The sequence below is a fragment of the Talpa europaea genome (genome assembly GCF_964194135.1).
Source record: "Talpa europaea genome assembly, chromosome: 12".
Classification (NCBI taxonomy): Eukaryota; Metazoa; Chordata; class Mammalia; order Eulipotyphla; family Talpidae; genus Talpa; species Talpa europaea.
The window spans coordinates 88,219,081-88,237,822 of record NC_140079.1 but is presented as its reverse complement, the minus strand read 5'-3'; the positions used below and the strand labels follow the sequence as shown (position 1 = coordinate 88,237,822).

The 18,742-nt window shown below is 44.9% G+C and overlaps 1 protein-coding gene across 1 annotated transcript in view; it reads left to right on the top strand.

The window, feature by feature from the left end:
- The window catches only part of HS3ST4 (heparan sulfate-glucosamine 3-sulfotransferase 4), a gene marked incomplete at both ends in the record, with an annotated part of 341,991 nt that overhangs the window by 168,377 nt on the left and 154,872 nt on the right, over positions 1–18,742 (top strand). The gene's annotated exons all lie outside the window — the stretch shown is intronic.

Below are 18,742 nucleotides of genomic sequence, written 5' to 3'. Positions count from 1 at the left end.
TGAGAAGCATAATTGCCAATTTGGGGTGATGAGATTTGGGGATCTTTTGTCCTTGATCCTCACTGAAAACTTCCTTCTCTTTCTGTGGGAGGCAGTCATACGTTTTAGCTCTTAATCTGGCTTTGTACACGGAGATGAAGAAGCAATTCTGAGGACCCCTTTGAGTGGTTCCCCCTGCAAAATGTTTTTCAAGCCAATGCAATTCAACAAAAACTCATTCTTTTTAACTCCTACTCTGTGCCAGGCACTTGACTCTATACCCAGAATATGAAATGAACCAGAAAGCGTGACTTCAGTGAACTCATACTCTAGCCTGGGAGGTAGCCTTTCATTTATTCATTCATTCAACAAATATATTTGGAGTACTTATTATGTGCCTGATACTAATTCTAGGGTGCTGGGGTTAGAGAAGTAAACTTGAGAAATCACTACCCTTAAAAAATGTGTATTCCAGTGAGCAAGCCAGGTTGTAAAACCAGAAACAGATAAATATGCAAATATAATTAAAACTGAATGAAATGCTGAAATAGAGGGATCCTATTGGATTTAAAGAGAAATATTTATATCTACCTAAGAAAAATCAGGAAATAAAAATAGAGACAGAGGACAGAGAGAAGACTCCAGAACAACGGAGCGTTGATAACTAATTGTTTGCTAAGCAAATGCGCAAAGGTGTGAAAATACAAGACATGTTAAGTGCTGGTGTGGCTGATGCCTGGGAAGAGTGTTTGGGATGGCTTCTGAGGAGGGTAAAATCAAGTAGGTTCCTAATGAACTGCCAAAAATATGAGCTTTCATGCTTTAGAGAAACACAATAAGATACCCATCTTAATGAAGGTTAGGCTAGCAGTTGCATGGAAGAAGCAGCAGAAGTGGGCTTAAAGGAGGGATTAACCCTCCCAAGGGGAGAGTGGAGACAGTCTAGCAGATTTAAGCTTGCCCTCCTGAATGGTCGGTGGGAGCACAAGGATGGAGTGGGGTGAGTCAGAGATGCCTCGCTTTGAATGTGTTTCCTGTGTCCCCAGACTGGAGGACACATTGATCTTGACATGCTGGCTATTTCCATTGGAGCATAGAGCCCCCTGTCTGACCTATTTCTGAAAGATATCACGAAGCACAGGCAGTAAAGAAAGCGGAGGGTTCATCCCTGACCCAGAGCCCTAGCCACTTGCTGGAGCTGGAGGCACGGGGAGGAGGTGGGGCAGCCTAGAGAAGGACCTGGCAGCATCCTTACCCCGACAGTCAATATTTACACTCCTCCAAGAGCTTGATTAGGACGGTTGCGTCGGCAAGCCAGCCCCGGACACACATAGCACACATGCTCTGCATTGCAAAGCGCGTGTTTTTAATATCGATCTCTCAAAATCCAACAGGCCTCATTGATTTTCACAGGACCTGGAAGAAAGACTGTGATAAACCAAAGACGCTTACAGCTTCATCAGCCCGAAGGACATGACTTATTTTCCCCTTCCTTGAACTTTGCTTGGCTTCCTGAGAAGATAACTTATTTTTATTTCTCTCTTTATATCTTTATTTTGTATCAGCCGGTATTAAAGTCCTATAAATAACCTTGGCGACACACGAAACAGATTCATTTAATTTTCCTTTAGTTATCCTAAGTCGGAACAGATGTGTGTTTGTGATAGAAAAGGGGAGGGAGAGAATGAATCATAGGTGTGGAAAGAGATAGGAGAAACCCGCTGGCATCTGTGCAGGGACATCTAACTGAGTTTAGATCAGCAAACAGTGCAGGATCAGCCTGGCTAGGCGGACTGGGCCTAATGGCATCTGTCAACACCAAGTCCCTGGGAAGCCAAGATACCAAATAATGGGACAGGGAAGAGTAAAATTCATCAGGAATGTGTTTTTTTTTTTTTTTTTTAAAGATTTATTTATTTACACAAGCACTAGGTACAGTCAGAAGCACGGGAGGGTGAGAGAATTCACCAGAGACAGAGCGGGAAACAGAACAGGCAGACCGACAAAATACACTGCTGAGGGGAGCAGCGGGCACAGCAGGAGAGGTCTGCATGCCATGTGGGACCCTTGCTGGCAGCCAGGGATCAAACCAGCGCTGCAGAGGCAGGAAGCTTCGCAGCCCAGCGCTCAACCGCTGTGCCACCAGGGGAGGCCCATCAGGTATGTGTTTTTGACCTGACTACAGCTCTCCCCGCTGCTCAGGAATCCACTGACTCCATTACTTCCTCCTGTGCTTGTAGAGGTGTAGGTGAAAGTGGGTGGGAGCCTGGAGCTGAGACGCTTTGGGGACAGGGCCTGCCATCTACACAGGGACATGTGTGGCTTGGGAAGGAACTCCCAGAGAGTGTTTAAATAAGACACTCTTGATCTTATCTGACTTCCTGACTCCACTGCCAAATCCATTCTCATGAGCCCCTTTGAATAAATGTGCAACATGAGGCCCAGGGATTTGCCTCATTGACAAGGTCCCTTAACTGGGGATGTTCAGTGGAGGTTCAGGTCTCATGAGGCCTATGGAGCCACCAGACACAGCTGATGCAGCATAGACTCATTTGAGGAGCATATTGAAAAGGGGGATCACTGTGGTGGGGAGTGTAGGGGGCAGGGGAAGGTCTGAGCACCCTGGCTATGGCCCCATACGCTGGTGGCCCATCTTAGGGTGAGGTCAGGCATAGGGGCCAAGCCAGCCTGTGGAGCTTATCCTGGGAGCTTTCCCTTGCTCACCTCCTTTATCCCTCTATCCCCCTCTGTAGTCCCTGGCCCAGTTCTTTTTTGTTTTTTTCCTAATGGTATTATTTTTATATTGAGGTAACAACTCTATCTTTTGGGGTGTAAGTTCACACCTCTTCAGATGTATGTTGCCATGACACACAAACTCCCAAAGCACCCATGGTCCATTAAACCTCTCCCACCTTCTTTACCTCCCAGGTAGCCTCAATTCTATAGTCAGACACTGGTTTGGTTTGTTTTCCTTATTTCTATTTCAGTCATCTTTGTGTCTTTAGAACTTAGCTTGTAGAAGGACTCAATAAATATACTTAATGAATGAGTATAAGTTGTTGGTCTAAATGCAGTAGGAAACAGGTAAAAGGTGGGGGGTGCTTGGGAAGAGCAGGATCCAGCATTCTACAGAGTCTAGAAGGATGTCTAGGCCTTGCCAGGAGATGAGGCCCATCAGATGGGGCAAAAGTGTGGGTATTGAGGATCATTACTAGACTATCTGTGACCTCCCACCCCTGGTAGAAAATTCTGTGAACTAGTCACCCTCCTCCCACATCTTTGAGTCTTCAAGTCTTGTGTTCCCTCAATCTGGAGAACCTCTGACCCCATCTTTCCTGACGAACTCCTACTCACCCTTAATCCTCAGATTACCAATTCCTCCTTGCTTTCAGGGGCAAGACTAAGTCAGGAGGCCTACTGCCCCTACCTCATGCATCCCCCGCTCCCAGATCTCCAGATCCTCCCTTGATAATAACACCCTCCTGTGATTTCTTGTTCATTATGACAACTCCCCAAGAACACCAGACCCAGCAAAGGCAGTGGCCAAGTCTGTTTTCTTCATCATTATGTCCTGTTTTGGAAAAGCCTACAGTTTTTTCCTGCCTTACAGGGAAAACAGTTCTTCCTACTGTGTCTTTCTCTTGTGTGCTCTCTTCCTTCACAAAGAACACTCAGAACACTTCGCTCTGACACTTCTTGTTATCAAATGTGTAGTGTTTTTTCTCACACTAGGTAATTCTCTGTAACGCTAGTTGGGTGTCCTACAGCAGTTACCACACTACCTACGTGGATACAGTGTCAGCCCTACAGGTGGGAGGGCGCGGTCCCATAAGATGCCCCCTCCACACACACAAACTTCAGATGCTTCTGGCAAACCCAGGTTGCCAGCTGTGCTTCTCATCAGCTGGCTGTAGATCAGGAGTTGCAGTGTCTCCCTGCTTCTTGAGTTCAATTAATTTGTTAGAGCAACTCAAAGAACTCAGGGAAACTTAGGTTACAGTTTATGAAGCAGATGGTAAAGGATACAGATGGACAGCTGAATGGAAGAGATGCATAGGGCAGCTATGGGGAGAGGGCATGGAGCTTCTCTGCCCTCTCCAGGCTCTCCATCCTCTTAAGCCTCAAGGATTCACCAACTCAGAAGCTCTCTGAACTCTGTTCTTTTGAGCTCTTATGGAGCTCTCCTTACTCCGACCTGGTTGATTAAATCATTGGCCATTTGGTCTTGATCCAACCAGCTCTAGCCCTTCTCTCCTCCCTAGGGGTTACTTTAATTGCAGAGTTGGCTCTACTGGAGACCAACCCCAGCCTTTGGTGCTTTCTAAAAGTCACCTCTTAACATAACAAAAGATTCCTTTAAGACTCTCTTCATTTTGGAAATTCCTAGGGTTTTATTTATTTTTTTTATATTTTATTTTATATAATTCTTTCATAATTTTTCATTTTTGCACAATGTATGCATTTTCATTTTGGTTATATTCCCCATACAATTGCAACCCCCTTATTTTGACCCTAATCCTTCCTCTTCTCTCTGCCCTCCCAGTGTGTCTCTGGTCCATAGTTGCTTGTTGATTTTGATTTTTACTTTGTATTAATTAGTCTTTTTCCTGGTCCTGTATTTAGGTTTTCTAAATTCCTGCTGTAAGTGAGACCATCCGGTATTTTTCTTCTTCTTTCCGGCTTATTTTGCTGAGCATGATCCCTTCCAGCTCCATCCATGTTGCTGCAAACTGAATGTGTTTATCTTTTTTGATCGCTGAGTAATATTCCATGGTGTATATGTACCACATCTTCTTGATCCAGTCATCTATTTTTGGGCATTTGGGTTGTTTCCAAAGCTTAGCTATTGTAAATAGTGCTGCTATAAACATAGGGGTGCAGGTGCCCTTTGGAAATTCCTATGGTTTTAGGTGGAGCTCTGTGCCAGAAACTAAAGGAAGACCAAATATATACTTATAAATCTCTGTATCTCATTTGCCCACTGCCCAGCACAGGGCTTGCCACACAGTAAAACTTTAGTGGGTTTTGATAGGATGCCCTAGGTCTTCCTAATTCTAAGCACCACAAGGTGGGGGTGCTGAAGTGTTTTCATGCCCCTATAACTGGCTTGTTCCTCCATTGGACCCGAGTGTCTAGAGAAAGACGTAGTGCTTCTGATTGGAAGGAGTGGGGGAAAATGGATAGATAGACCATTTGTTTAGGCAAAATATATTAGGCATCTGCTATGTGTCTGTTCAGTATAGAAGCCAGTGATGGAAAGATGAATAAAATACGCTTCCCTAGATCAGGGTCACAAAGTGCAGGGTGCAGACACAGATAGACCACGACATCATAGTTGGCGATCTGTGCACTGGGTCTGCGAGGAGGTAGCTGGGGCTCATGTAGTGTGCCCCTGAGCTGCATACTATTCCTGCATATTCCTGCAGATGGAGCAGCTGGGATCTTGTTGAAATGTAGGTTCAGTAGGTCTGGGGTGCAGCCAGGAACTCTGCTTTTCTAATAAACCCCCAGGTGATACTGCAGGTCCGCAAACTCTACTTTGAGTAGAAGGTGGAGAAGGAAGTAAAGGGCTGCCAGGCTGGGAGAAAATGGTGTGTAGAGGCACAGGGTGGCAGGGGGCAGGTTTAAGACTCCTTGTCTGGGTCACCCTAGGAAGTTTAGCATGACTGGTTCTTGGCAGAGGACTGGGAGATGAGAAAGAGACGAAAAGGAGCAGGTAGCCAGTCCAGGTCTGAGGATTCAGACCACTGGAAAGGGGAGCCATGAAGGTGCATTCCTGAAATCATCTAATGCTTTTGAAAGTTCATTTTATGGAGAGCCTGATAGTCACTTGCTTTTCCAAAGATAAAATTAATAACAATTCAGAAACAGAGATATTCCCTCTAAAGCAGTTTCTCAATCTTGAAGTTACTGACATTATATGTGGATAATTCTTGGTGGGACTGCCCTGTGCATTGGGGGATACTCAGTATGCCCTAGATGCTGGTAGCATCTTCCTCCCCAGTGACAACCAAAATCAGCTGCAGACATTGCCAGAGGTCCACCCAGTGCAAAACAGCCCAGGGTTCAGAACACTGCCCTGGAACTCCAAGTGCTTCATTTTAGTCCTCTCCATACTCTCTTCATAGAAGCCCGGGCCCTAAAATATTCAGTAGCCCCCAAAATTCCTGGAACAGGTTCTGTGGAAGAGCATCACCTCTGAGTGAGATCTATCTGCTAGCCTCTTTTTGAAGCAGCAGGGAGGAGAGGAGCCTGGCCTGGGGTGAGAAACACAAACACAGATGCTTATTCTGTTTTAAAAATAATAAAGTGGTTTACCTTTTCTCTCCCTTAATTGACTCCCTCTTCTTGATGCACAAAGACTTACTTGTTGGGGAAGAGTCATGAAATGCCACACCCATGTCCTGGACTTGTATGGATGTGGCTGGATTTCTAAGGCTACTTTTAAGGTAAAAGAATACCAAAAGAAGACTCCCACAGCTGATATTGAACTTCCGTTAATTTCCTGTCCATCATCAGATCAGATCAGGCTGGCTGATGTTTTACAAGAACTGAGCAGCTATCGCTCAACCTTTCTACCTTAAATTTTCCTGGGGATTGTGCATAAACTTAGGATGCCAGGTTAGGTAAAGGTGAATGAACAAAACAAGCTACTGCATAGTTGGTACCTCCTGGCTCAGCTGTAGTGAGGGAGCAGCATCGTGCAGTGGTTTGGTCTCTGGAGTGTCAGCTTCAAATAGGCGAGCCGTCCGGTTGGTGTCCTAGCCCCACTCTAACACTGGTGAGCTACTTAATGTCTTTAAGACTCAATTTCTTCATGTGGAAGAAAAAGAATGTGTGAGGATTAAATGAAAAAAATTCCTTTTTTACGGACTATTTTTTTTTAAAGGAGAGTTATCAGTGTCTGTTTCCAGTGATACATGCGGTCAGAAGGTATTTTGTTGCCAGATTACAGATGAAGAACCGGCTCTCAGCATAGTATGAAATAATCAGCATTCACTCGTTCACTCATCTGACTACATCTATTGGCTGTTTGTCATCATCTGCCAGGCACTAGCTATCCAGTGACGAGCACCCTAGATGGTGGCTGATGCCAGAGACCAGCTTTCGGCAAAATATCAGGTCAGGTATCCCTGAAAGGGTGAGATGGTCTAGGAGAAACTTTTTAGGGCTGAGGGGAAGGGGAAAGGGAAGGTGAGGCAGATACAATACACCTTTTTTTTTTTTAAAGATTTATTTATTCATTCATTCATTCATTCATTCATTTATACAAGCACTGGGTACAGTCAGAAGCGCGGGAGGGTGAGAGAGTTCACCAGAGCCAGAGCGGGGAAGAGAATAGGCAGACTGACGAAGTACACTGCTGAGGGGAGCAGCGGGCGGCAGGAGAGGTCTGCGCACCATGTGGGACCCTCCTCTGGTGGCTGGGGAGCAGCCAGGGATCGAACCGGCGCTGCAGAGGCTGCGGGCAGCTTCACAACCCAGCACTCAACCACTGCGCCACCGGGGAGGCCCTACAATACACTCTTATATTGGTGCAAGCATCTGCTGCTGAGGGTCTCAGCGGGTCTTTATTTATACGTTTAAGGCAAGCGATGGGATTACATCATCATAAGCATAGAAGCAAAATAAAACCATCAGTACATTCCTTTCCCACAGACACTTTGTCGCCTACGTGTTTTTAAGAAAAGAAACGACCTTAAAGTTAATAGATAATTAAAACTTAAACGCATTATTTCAGCCTAAACAACTCCCTAGGTCAGCTAACCGTCCTTGGTACCACCCTGTCTCCAAGGCTACAATATCAGGAGACTCTTTTTTTTTTTTTTAATTGATTTAATGTATTATCCACACAATAAATTTATCTGTTTGTCTCAGTTCCCCAACAATATTAAGGCATCTTTGTTTTTTGTTTTTTTTTTTAATTGAGATAACATTGGTTTGCAGCACTGTGTATGAGTCAAAGGTATTAAGGCATGGTAAGGACAACTAAAAATAAAATTTATTTAAAAAAATAAAATTAAATAAAAACATTTTAAAAAATTAAAAAAAAAGGGGCATCACATATGTTGATATAAAATAAAAAATGATAGGCTGAATTGTGGGAAAAAACATTCCTTTGTTCCTGAAACTGTCAGGAGACTCTTCTATCTGTATGACTTACAGCTAGAGACCAGTTGCTTCCCGGTAATCAGTTATTAGAACTTTTTTTCTATTACTTAGAAACTACTAGCATAATCAACTTTATGATTCATTACAAGGCTTCTCTACAGAACTTCCATAGGAGGAATATTATTATGACCAGATCTGGGTTGCTTATCAGACATGCCCTTGCACAATAATTATTTCCCACTGTCAAGTAGGCCAAATTATTCAGTGTTTAACTTTTTTCAGTGTTTAACTTTTAAGCAAGTAATTTTCCATGCCATGTACTTACAATATTCTTATATGTATAATTTATTGCCCAATGTATATTCCGAAAAATTATTTCTATTATGACCAAGAACAAAAAACAAAGGGATGTTTAATCTTCAGCCCCACGGTGTGAGACTCTTTAAACTTCGGCCCTTTTCTTAGCTGCTTGAGACCCTTTTCTTAGCTGCTTGCCTGTGTCTTACCTGGCTGGGGCAACAAGGCCACCTGCGGCAGGCTGAGACTTTACAGCATGTGTGAGGAGAGGGGACACTGGTAGGCGCAGGTGTTCAGGATGAGGATTGTAAGGAGTGCGCTGAAGGGGCATGTGACAAGAGCAGAGTAGCCAGGGCTGGCGATGCATCCAGGGGCAGTGCCATTGATTGGAATCTGTAGGATGAGTAGTGGAGGCTTGGTAAAGGACAAGGGTGGTTTTCTTGGCAGAGGGCAGGTGCTGAGGCCTAAAAGCACCTGGAGAGAAAGTAAAAGCTGCTGTGGGTAGCCCCACAGTGCTCCCTCGGGGGGAAAGGTGCAAGAGGAGGCTGGTGGAGGGGTTGCCATTCCTAATGACCACAGGAGACAGGTCGGGGGTCCATTTGGGTGGCGTGACCAGCCAGGGATCTGTAGACTAGAACAGCCATGAACTTTCTAGAGTATATCTTCACCCTATTGGAAGAGGGGCCAGATAGTCCCATTTTTCTTCCAAGAACTTGTATGATTATTTAAATGATGGCAACACCTTAAAAAAGTTATTACAGGAATGAACTAGAGGAGATGGGCTTGAGGAGATGGGGGTAGGGGAAGGCGTGAGGAATTCTCACTGCATACCTGAGATGCCTGTGAGACACAGAGTGGCGGAGAAAGCACTAGTAGAAAGCACTAGTAGGTGGAAGGCTGTGCTCATGGTCTACATAAGGGAGGGTCGCTGGCCAGAAAATGGTTTTGTAAATCCTGGGACTTAGAATATCATGATGGGAGTTTGTGTCTACATGTCTCTCCTCTGTGTGTCTCCTTCCATGTCCTCCCAAGCCCCTGGGTGCAAGTCAAAGCCAGAGAGACTAGAGCCTTTTTTAAGAGCTCACCTGCCTCCTGTGCTACAAAGCTTTACCTGGCCACTCAGCTCTGCCCCTTGTTCCCAATAGCCAGTCCAAGGCCACTGTCCCATGGTGGTATGATACGCTTTTTCTCTGTACCATATTCATCGTGTCTCCTCTCTCCTTAAACAAGTAAGCTCCCTGAGAGCAGCTGTCTTTGTCTCTTTGTTTACTGCTGTTTCTCTAGTACCTAGAACAGTGTCTGGCTCCTAATAGGTACTCAAACAATTGTAGAATGAAGGAGGGAATAAATGTGTCACTATAATACATTCTCAAATTCTTAGAGTGGCCCAAAGTTGAAGAGATTCAGAATCTGCACACAGCCACTGTCACCCACTCTATGTAGACTCTGTGCCTTCTTCTGCTCTTGCTTTCTTTGATTTCCCATAAAATCTTGTCTTTTTTTTTTTTTTACCCATAAAAAGATTTCAGATCTTCCTAGGTGTCAGCCATTCCATCTTATAATTTCATGTCCATTATTCTTGTGAAAGGGCAACCCCATGTCTGTTTCACAGAAGAGTAAAGATTTGGAGGATATAAATGATCTTTCCTTGGTGACCAAGACATAAGTCACAAAGGTAGATTTGGTTTCAGGTCTCCTGGACTATGTTGGCTGCTATTAGGCCTTTTCTGTCTATGGGAAGCAGAAGGGGTTTCTCTCAATGGGAAGAGAAGATAGTAAGGATGTAGTAAGGACACAAAGAGAAAGAAGGAAGACAGGAAATGGTATTATCTGCAGGGACTGAAGAATTTTTCAAAACTAGACCCTCATGTAATCTGGTGCTCTTGTCATATCACCAGCAGGAGAGATGTGGGGTGCCTGTATGGAAACTCAATGAATCTTAGCCTTTGCCGTCATTACCCTGATTCATTTACCTCTTCTCACTAAGGCTTGACTTACACACGGCTGCCTCAAGCGCATGCCTTTGCTTGCCTTGTGCCTTCTTCTGCTTCCTGGCCTCTTCCTAGTGTCTTTCTCTATCTGTGTCTTTGTGCTTTCTCTTATCTGCATACTGACTGACTCTAAATATGGAACCTCCCCCAGAGACGACTGTTTACTTAACAAGTATTTATTGTGCAATTATTTTAACTTGGCACTGTTAAGGGCCTGTTGGACACCCAAGTGTCCCTGCCATTGCAGAGATAACAGCTGTTAAACAAGATACCCGGGCCATTCCTGGGCACCAGCAACATCAGCATTGTCACAGGAGCTTGTTAGAAATGCAGATTCATGGGTTGCATACGTGCTGACCTACAGAATAGCAATCTCTGAGATTGGGTCCCAGAAAATGACATTTTAACTAGCTTTCTGGGTGATTCTTTTGCACATTAAAATGTAAGAATCATTGCCTTTTGTATTAGTGTAGATTATTGTAGAATAATCTACAGTATTATTTTTTCATAGAATAATCTCCTTTGTGCTACATGTCATCTGGTCCACTCAGCTATGGCAGATGGCCAGGGCCATTTGTCAGCTTTCCCCTAAAGGACCTGTGGGGTGGCAGCATCTCAAACATCATATCAACTTTTCTGATAAAAACACAATTGCTTGATGACTGTAGTGGCACCCTTAAAAATTAGTCTCCTGATGCCACTCTGTAAAGTTCACCAACCTGGTTTTTATTGCTCCTGCTTCTTGTAGTTTTTCATTGCTGTTGCACAAGTCCCCAGCCTGAAAGAATTTCAAATAAGACATCTTAAATGACACTCTTCAAATTCCATCTTTCTCTTCTCTGGAACTACTTCTGAAAGGGTGGCAGGATTTTTTGAGAGCTTTTTGATTTAAGAAAAGCAGTGCTCATTGGAAGAGACCCACAGTACTCAGGCTATGTTCTACCTTTGTATGGAACAAAGTTTTTAATGCTGCCTCTCAGCCAGATTGGCCTGATTCTTTTCTGTTTCTCTGTGTCCAAGCTGGAAAGCCCAGCACTTGGCTCCCCACAAGGGTCTGCCCAAGGGAATCCTGATGCCTGCCACCTAAGGCATCTATCAAAGAGGAAGATATTTTGATGGAATAGTAATGAGCAGATTTCTACAAGAGAAACAGGTTTTGTTTGTTTTTCTTGGGATGAAGCTTCAGGCAGGTTTTATTTACCTTCAACTTATGACTCTCTGTTTATTCTTAAAGATTAAAAGAAAAAGATATGTGAGATTGTCAAGGGAAGTCTAGAATTCAGGAAATAACCATGGGTTCCAGACCATGGTTCCTCTCATTGCTTCTGTAGAAGGATCCGATATGTAACTCTTGCTATCAATTCCTTTCACGATTGATTGATTTGTTCACTCAATTAGCAAGTATTTATTGAGCTGGGACTTGAGTCAAGGGGCCAGAACACTCTGAGGGGGGCTCAATCATCTATCCTGTGTAGGTAGATCTCTGGCTTTCTCTGGGAATGTGACCCCAAGCTTCCCGTTGGAGCATGGTGCTTACCTGTGGCTTCAAACTTGAAACAGACATGAATTGCCATGTTTCATTTTGAGGTTTCCCCTCTGGATTTCAGATATCAATATCTAGATGCTCGCTGACATCTTCTCTTGGATGTTTCACATTCACCGCACACTCAGTGTGCCCGCACACTCAGTGTGCCCACACAGCGCTCATTCTCCCTCCCCCACCACGCAACTTGGTTTTCTTATAGTGCTCACAGTTGCAGTTAAATGACAAGACCAGCCGTGTGGTTGTTCAATTCAGTGTCTGTGAGTCCTGTCTGAGCTGCTTGCTTCCTTATTCCACAGAGTCAGTCTGGGTATCACCAAGTCCTGTCAATTTTATCCCTTAAGTATTTCTCTAGTCTACCAGCTCTTCTCTCTACCTATCCCACCACTCTTGTTAGATGCTGTTCTCTCCCTTTTGAGAATGGTAACTGACTTCTGTCTGCCTCCTGTACCCTACGAGGTCAAGGCCAGTCCTTTCTTCATGCCGCATCCAGGCGACCTTTCCAAATCTTAAAGTGATACTGTACCTCTGCTAAAAAATCCTTCAAATGCTTTCTGTTACCCTCAAGACAATAACTCTCATTTAGTCAAATAGTAACTAGCCCTGTTTTATACTAGGGGATGCTCTGGGTTTTACCTGTTTAGGCCTATTGTCATATAATACCCCATTTAAGTCAAAGCAAAGTTATTACAGTGGACATAATGTCCTGTGACTGACCCCGATCCACCTCTCCTGGCCTGTCTTTGTGTGATTTCCACATATTGACCTTTCCCTCTTTTATAAAATGCAGTCCCTTTTGCAGACTGGACTTGAAGTGGACTTGCTGCTGGAAGCAGTTGCGTGACTTCTATGGAGATGCTCAGACTGATGAGCAACTAACCTCTGTGTTCACATTGGGTCATGAACATCAAGATCTCCTTTCCAGCAGGAGAGCAGGGTCTGGTGCTAATATTGCATGGTGATTTGGGTAAGCCATGCTCTGAGTCAGTTAGGACACTTTGCAAGTACAAGGAATCTATTTACAACTTGTTTAAGCAAAATATAGAATTTATTAGACACAGAGCACTTAATAAATACCAGGGCTATAATAAGGTGAACCCAACCTGTCATAGGGCTTGACCCCAAAACCAGACAGCAGTCAAGACAGAGGCAGGTGGGCAACCCCAGCTTTCTCTCCAGACCACTCATCAATGCTTGGGAGAACACACAGATTCTGATTCTATTGGGTGTAGGTTGGAGGACCAGCACAGAATCATGAACATTCCTCAGTTCAGTTCTGAGCACTTGAAAGACATCATCTTCCTGGGCCAGCTGGGACCAGGGGTCCCATTGTTGTAGATCAGAGGGATGGGGTCACAGCAAAGAACCCTGTCTGTTGAGGGAAATTGCAGTCTAGCCAGAAAGCCAAGGTGCTGCTCTTGGCTTCAACTTGAAAAGCTTGCTGAGCGCCTTGATTTCTCTCCGCTCGCTCCTTGCATGGAGGGCTTGAAGCCTGCTGTCACAGATTACACCCCGGTGCTCTTGAAACATAACCGAATTCAGCCCAGACTCTAAAGATTGGGGGATTAAGCAGAGAAACCTCTTGTGCTGTTTCCACAAAGAAGCTACAAATCCCCTAAGTACCAGTGTAGGAGAAGCTTTGACTGGGGACACATCACAGAAATCAAACACTTTGCTTTGCTCTCATGTCCTAGGAGAGATTTCTGTTTCAAACAGTGAGTATGGATTATTTATTTTTTTGCCAAGCCAAAGCCCACCTTTAGTGCAGGAGAGAGCATGTGAAGCAGCAAAGTTGGTCATTGCAGAGGGATACAACTGTGTCCCTGTCCTGGGGCAGCCCCAGGCCCTAAAGCTTCACACGGGGTAGATGCCTCAGCAAGGCCTTTCAGCCCGCTCTCCTTCCCCCTGCCGTGGCGCTGGCCCCTGACCAGGCAAGTTCTACCTTTGCTCCCAGGCCAGCACCCTCTGTCTGGGATAAACCAAATCCTTCATCTCTGTGTAGCACATTCTATCCATTCAGATGTCTTTATACTTCCTCTGTGAACTTTTTCTTACAAAGAGGTGATTTACCTAGTGTAAAATTCACCTTTTCTAATTATATGACTCACTGTTTTTTAGCAAATTCACAGAGTTGTGCATCTTATTTAGAACATTTCCTTCTCACCCTGTAGGGTAAGTAAAGTATCAGGCTTTTCTGCCCTCCCGCCATTAGGATGGATGATGGATCCTTGCGGTCCTGAATGCAGGCCTGATGGCGGGCACCTGGGGTAGGGTGTGGGCATGCCTAGGTGGGTACACCTGGGCTGAGAGACTGGGCATATAAGGGTGGCACAGGAGAGTGCAGTGTGGTGGTGCGGTGCAGAGGATGGGGGAGTGCGGCTGAGAATGGCGGAGCACAAGGGAGTACGGCGACGATGAACAGCGGAGAGCATGAAGACAACATGGCTGCTAGAACTGGTAAAGAACCTACCCGGGATGGGCTGGTTGCATTACACACCCCCAAATTATTTTATTCCTTTTGTCAAGGAAACCATCCCAGGCTGGGCAGATACACATTTGATTCAGGTAGACAGAGGAAACTTTGGGGCCCTCTAGATCTAAAAGGCCTTTAATGCTGAAGCAGGGGACCAGCTACTCAGGCCGACCAGCAGGCAGGGAGGCTGGGAAGCAGGCAGCAGCCGAGCCTCTCAGCCCTCACAATCTCAGTGCTCTCTATCTTCTTTCCCCCTTTTCTCCCACAGAGTCCATGATCCCTCCACCTAGATATCCGTACTTGCAGGTACTTGGTGTTCCCCATGGTTGAACTCCCAAATGCCCTTTTCAATGACACATTATCCCGAGTGGGCAATGAAATCTGGGAGGAAAACAAGGTCGCAGGTGGCAGCTGCAGAGGCTAGTGGTGGGGAGGCAAAAAAGAGCCTGCTTTAATCTATTTTCCTTACACCTTTGTAATCAGTCCCCACTCACTCTCCACCTAACCATTCATCTACTATCTGCCTCTGTCCGCTTGCCTCTGTGTGAGCTCTGCACACCCTCTGGCAGAGTCATTCTGTCTCCTAGGCATCTGGCATCCTTGCCATGTATGTGAAAAGCAATCTGTTTTATGTCTGTGTTTCCATACCTAGAGTTCAACTACCAAGAGCCCTCTCTTACTCTGGGAGCTTAGGGGAAACTTTGCATATGGTAGGTCATCTAGAACAGTCTATGTTTGACTGAGCACAGGCATAAATTAGGTTTCTTGCTTGATCTAGTGTAGACCTTCATGTCATTTCTCCATGGTTAACACTGAACATTTATTTCTTGTGTGCCTCGTGGTCTTCTAAGTGTTCATGTTAATTCTGAGACCTCATAATCCTTATTTAACTTCCATTTTCAATGAAGAAGTACTTACTATTGTTATCATCAGTGTGTACTGGTGAGGAGACTAAGGCTATAAGAGGCTAAGAACTTTCAGATGGTCAGTGACAGAGCCAGACCTCAAACTGGGTTCTGTTTAGCCAAGAAATCCATTTTCTTAACCACAAAACTGCAGATCCTTCCAGCTGCTGATTGTGTGTCCACCAAAGTATACCTTAAATGTTTGCTGGGATCTCAATGAATCTGTACCTCCCATACTTTAATTCGTCATTTGGTCAATGAGTACCCCACCCTCATTGCATTCACTTTGGGGTTCCTCTGAAAGGAACGGGGCCACTCAGAATACTTTAAGGTCTTTGACTAATTTAGCGTAAAACCATTTGATTTTCCTGATCAGCTAAATCAACTGCATGCTTTGCTTCCCCATTGATTTCTTGAAGGCAATGGCCCAGTGGAATATGAGGTAATAATAACAAAGTTAGCATTTGTAAAGCATTAAAAAAAAATAACTGCTAGAAAGCTTACTAGAAAAACTGAACTGGAGTCTCTTGAATTTTGAAGGATTCATGTTCTACTTTTTGGAATGTTGGAAGCAAAGGAAGAGCAAGATGTGAGAGGGATCTGGGACATTTTGACCTCTGGTGATCCACAGATACCAGTAAAAGGGAGGCCCTAGTTCTCTTGAGATGGATGTGTACAGGTGCTACCAATAGGAGTTGATAATTTGGACTCTCTGGCTGTGCTCACTTCAGTGACTAAAACAGATGTCAGTTAGAAAAGGGCTTAGGTCATGGTCAACAAAGTCAAATGCCTACATGCTGCCAGTTGATGCATAGAACTCAAGTGGGTCCCGTACAACACAGTAGTGAGGACTGTGGTAAAATAGAACAACTCCTGCCTGTAGGAATGGTTGCTCCTTAGCTCCAGCTCACCATTTCCCAAATTTTTATTTCCTTAATTTTTCTGATTTTTCAAAAGAAGTTGGAAGTCTGGATGTTTATTGGACATTATCCAATTTCATCTGCTTATCCATCAAGTCAGTGAATGTTAATTGAGCACTTATACATAATCCTGCTCAAGCTGTGGAGGATAATTGAAAAGACAAAACCTTTGTCCTGCTAAGTTAATTGAAAACATGTGGAACAGACATATATTGGCTGGTCAGGTTAGGTCCACATACCACTAGTTTGCAGCCCCTGCCTTAGGTCTTTGAGTCCCCTTCCAGGGGATCACAGGAGCACTAGATAGCCTCCTCCGCTCCATGTCCTGAGGGCCAGCTGTGTCCTGCTCTCAAATGGGGTTTCAGTGTCTAACCACACCTCCCCCTGCACATGAGAAGTCTACGCAGCTCTGTTCTTTGTGAGGGGGGAGGGCTTCCCCCTCCTCAACCCTAATATAGTGCTTGACCTGGCTCAGCAGCACTCTGTGTCTTGAAATACTATGGAGCAGCCCCGGTTTCTGGCCCCATTTCATGCCCCTGACCATGACCGCCGGTAATGCTCATGCTCACCTTGTAAAATGTGCCTTTCAGCAAACTTGACTTCTATGTGGCTAAGAGTTTACCAGCTTAGTCAAGAAATTCCAGTCTAAAATGTGAGAAAGAAGCACATATGCTTAATTTTCCTGTTTTGTAAACAGGTATCAAGGGACCCAGTTTTCAGATGGAAGGGATTGGTACCAGGGCTGGCACCAAAATAAAAAAAAAATCCAAAAAAAGCAACAAAACTGCCTCCATTATAATGCAGATGATGCAGATGCAGGCTATCAAACAGGAGAGCTTCACATATAGCAACCAAAGGATGCATGTGGCCCCTGATATTTTGCTGTCACGTGGAGTCCTGTAACAATAATGGCAGTCTCCCAGACTGATTTTGCTAGGTTTCTCCCTTTGGACAGGAGTGCAGTAATTATCCTTTCTCCTCTTTGATAGACTCCTGTTCCATTATCCCAAGGTCCACATACTACTCCCCAAATCCTGTCCTCTAGTGTTTCCTCATGGCTGTAAGGAATGTTCCCAGGGGGTTTCCCCAAGGCTGACCCTGGGACGTGAGCATTCCTAAGTTATAAGTCCATCCAGTCCAAGCCTCTTCTATCTGGAGCTGTGCAGGCACCTGAGGGTGAGGCTGCGGTGGGTGGAGAAGGAGGGGTGCTTGTGTTGTGTGTGAGCGTGCTTAAAGTCGAGAAGTGGTGAAAGCAGGATACAGCTCAGAACCACTAGCAAGGGGCAGATGGTGAAAGCAGATTGTGTGGCAGATGACAGGTGGGAAACTGTCTCAGGGAGGTTAAAGGTCATCTTCAAAGGCACTCAGAAGGTGTCAGGACTATCTTCTAGGCTTTTTTCTAATCTCATCCCGCAGCCCACCACTCTAATAGCCTCTCCCTGGTCTCCTTGCTGGGGGTAAAAACCAAAGTCTTCAGTTTTGTGCACTAACATCTCAAAGACTTGGCCAGGGTGGCCACCTTCAAGTTTTTCAGTAGGGAAGGAGAGAAAAGAAAGAGTTGTGTTCAGCATGTCAGACAAGGAGAAGACTAAGATATGCTTCTCTTGGTTGACCTTTGCAAAGCCAGGGACAGTGGTCTCACTTAAAGGATTCCAGTGTTTTTGGATGAAAATCAAGTGGCGCTTCTATTGATACTTCCTGTAAATCTCCGTGGGTTGGCCCTGTCCAGCTCCAGCTGCGCCTATCCTGATCCTTTTGTTATGGAAACATTGATGTTAAATTCAGTTCTCACACCTGAGATGAGACCTATAGGTCCTGGTTAGCAAACACTTCTCTCTCTTTATAGAAGTTGCTACTATCTCTTTCTTCATCTAATGCATTAGTGTAAAGGCAGGAATGGACACAGTGCAGGTTTTCTGAGATCCAGCAGACCAGGTAAAGGAGGAGTCAGAGTCCTCAGTGGTTTTTGCAGGTCTTTTATTGGGATTACCAGGTACATGGCAGGCAGGGGTGCTGGGGGGCTGGGAGGCTGGCAGGCCTGCCAGCCCCCAGCAAGTCTTTACTCTTTCTGGGCTCTCCGGTGTTCTCTCTGCTTCTCTTTCGGCTTCTGCTGCTGGCGTCCCCGTGACGCCGCCCTTAAAAGCCCAGTCTTAGCCCAGGTGAATCCCATCTACTTATGCCCACACCCTACTCCAGGTGTCCGCCATCAGGCCTGCATTCAGGACCGCAGGGATCCATCATCTATCCTGATGGTGGGAGGGCAGAAAAACCTGACATTTTCTTTACCCTACAATTAGGATTCTTTTATTTGCAAGTAATAGAAACCCATTCAAGCTGGCTTAGACAAAAGAGTGTCCCATAAACTAAAACAAATTCCAGGTATAATGTCTTCAGGTATGGCTTGATCTAGTAAAATTCAGTATGATTGAAATTAAGAGGATGCCAACAGAAATCTTTTTACCTCTCTTGTCTCTCCTTTCCTATCTGCTGGTTTCATGAGCAGCCTGAACCTCCCTAGATAT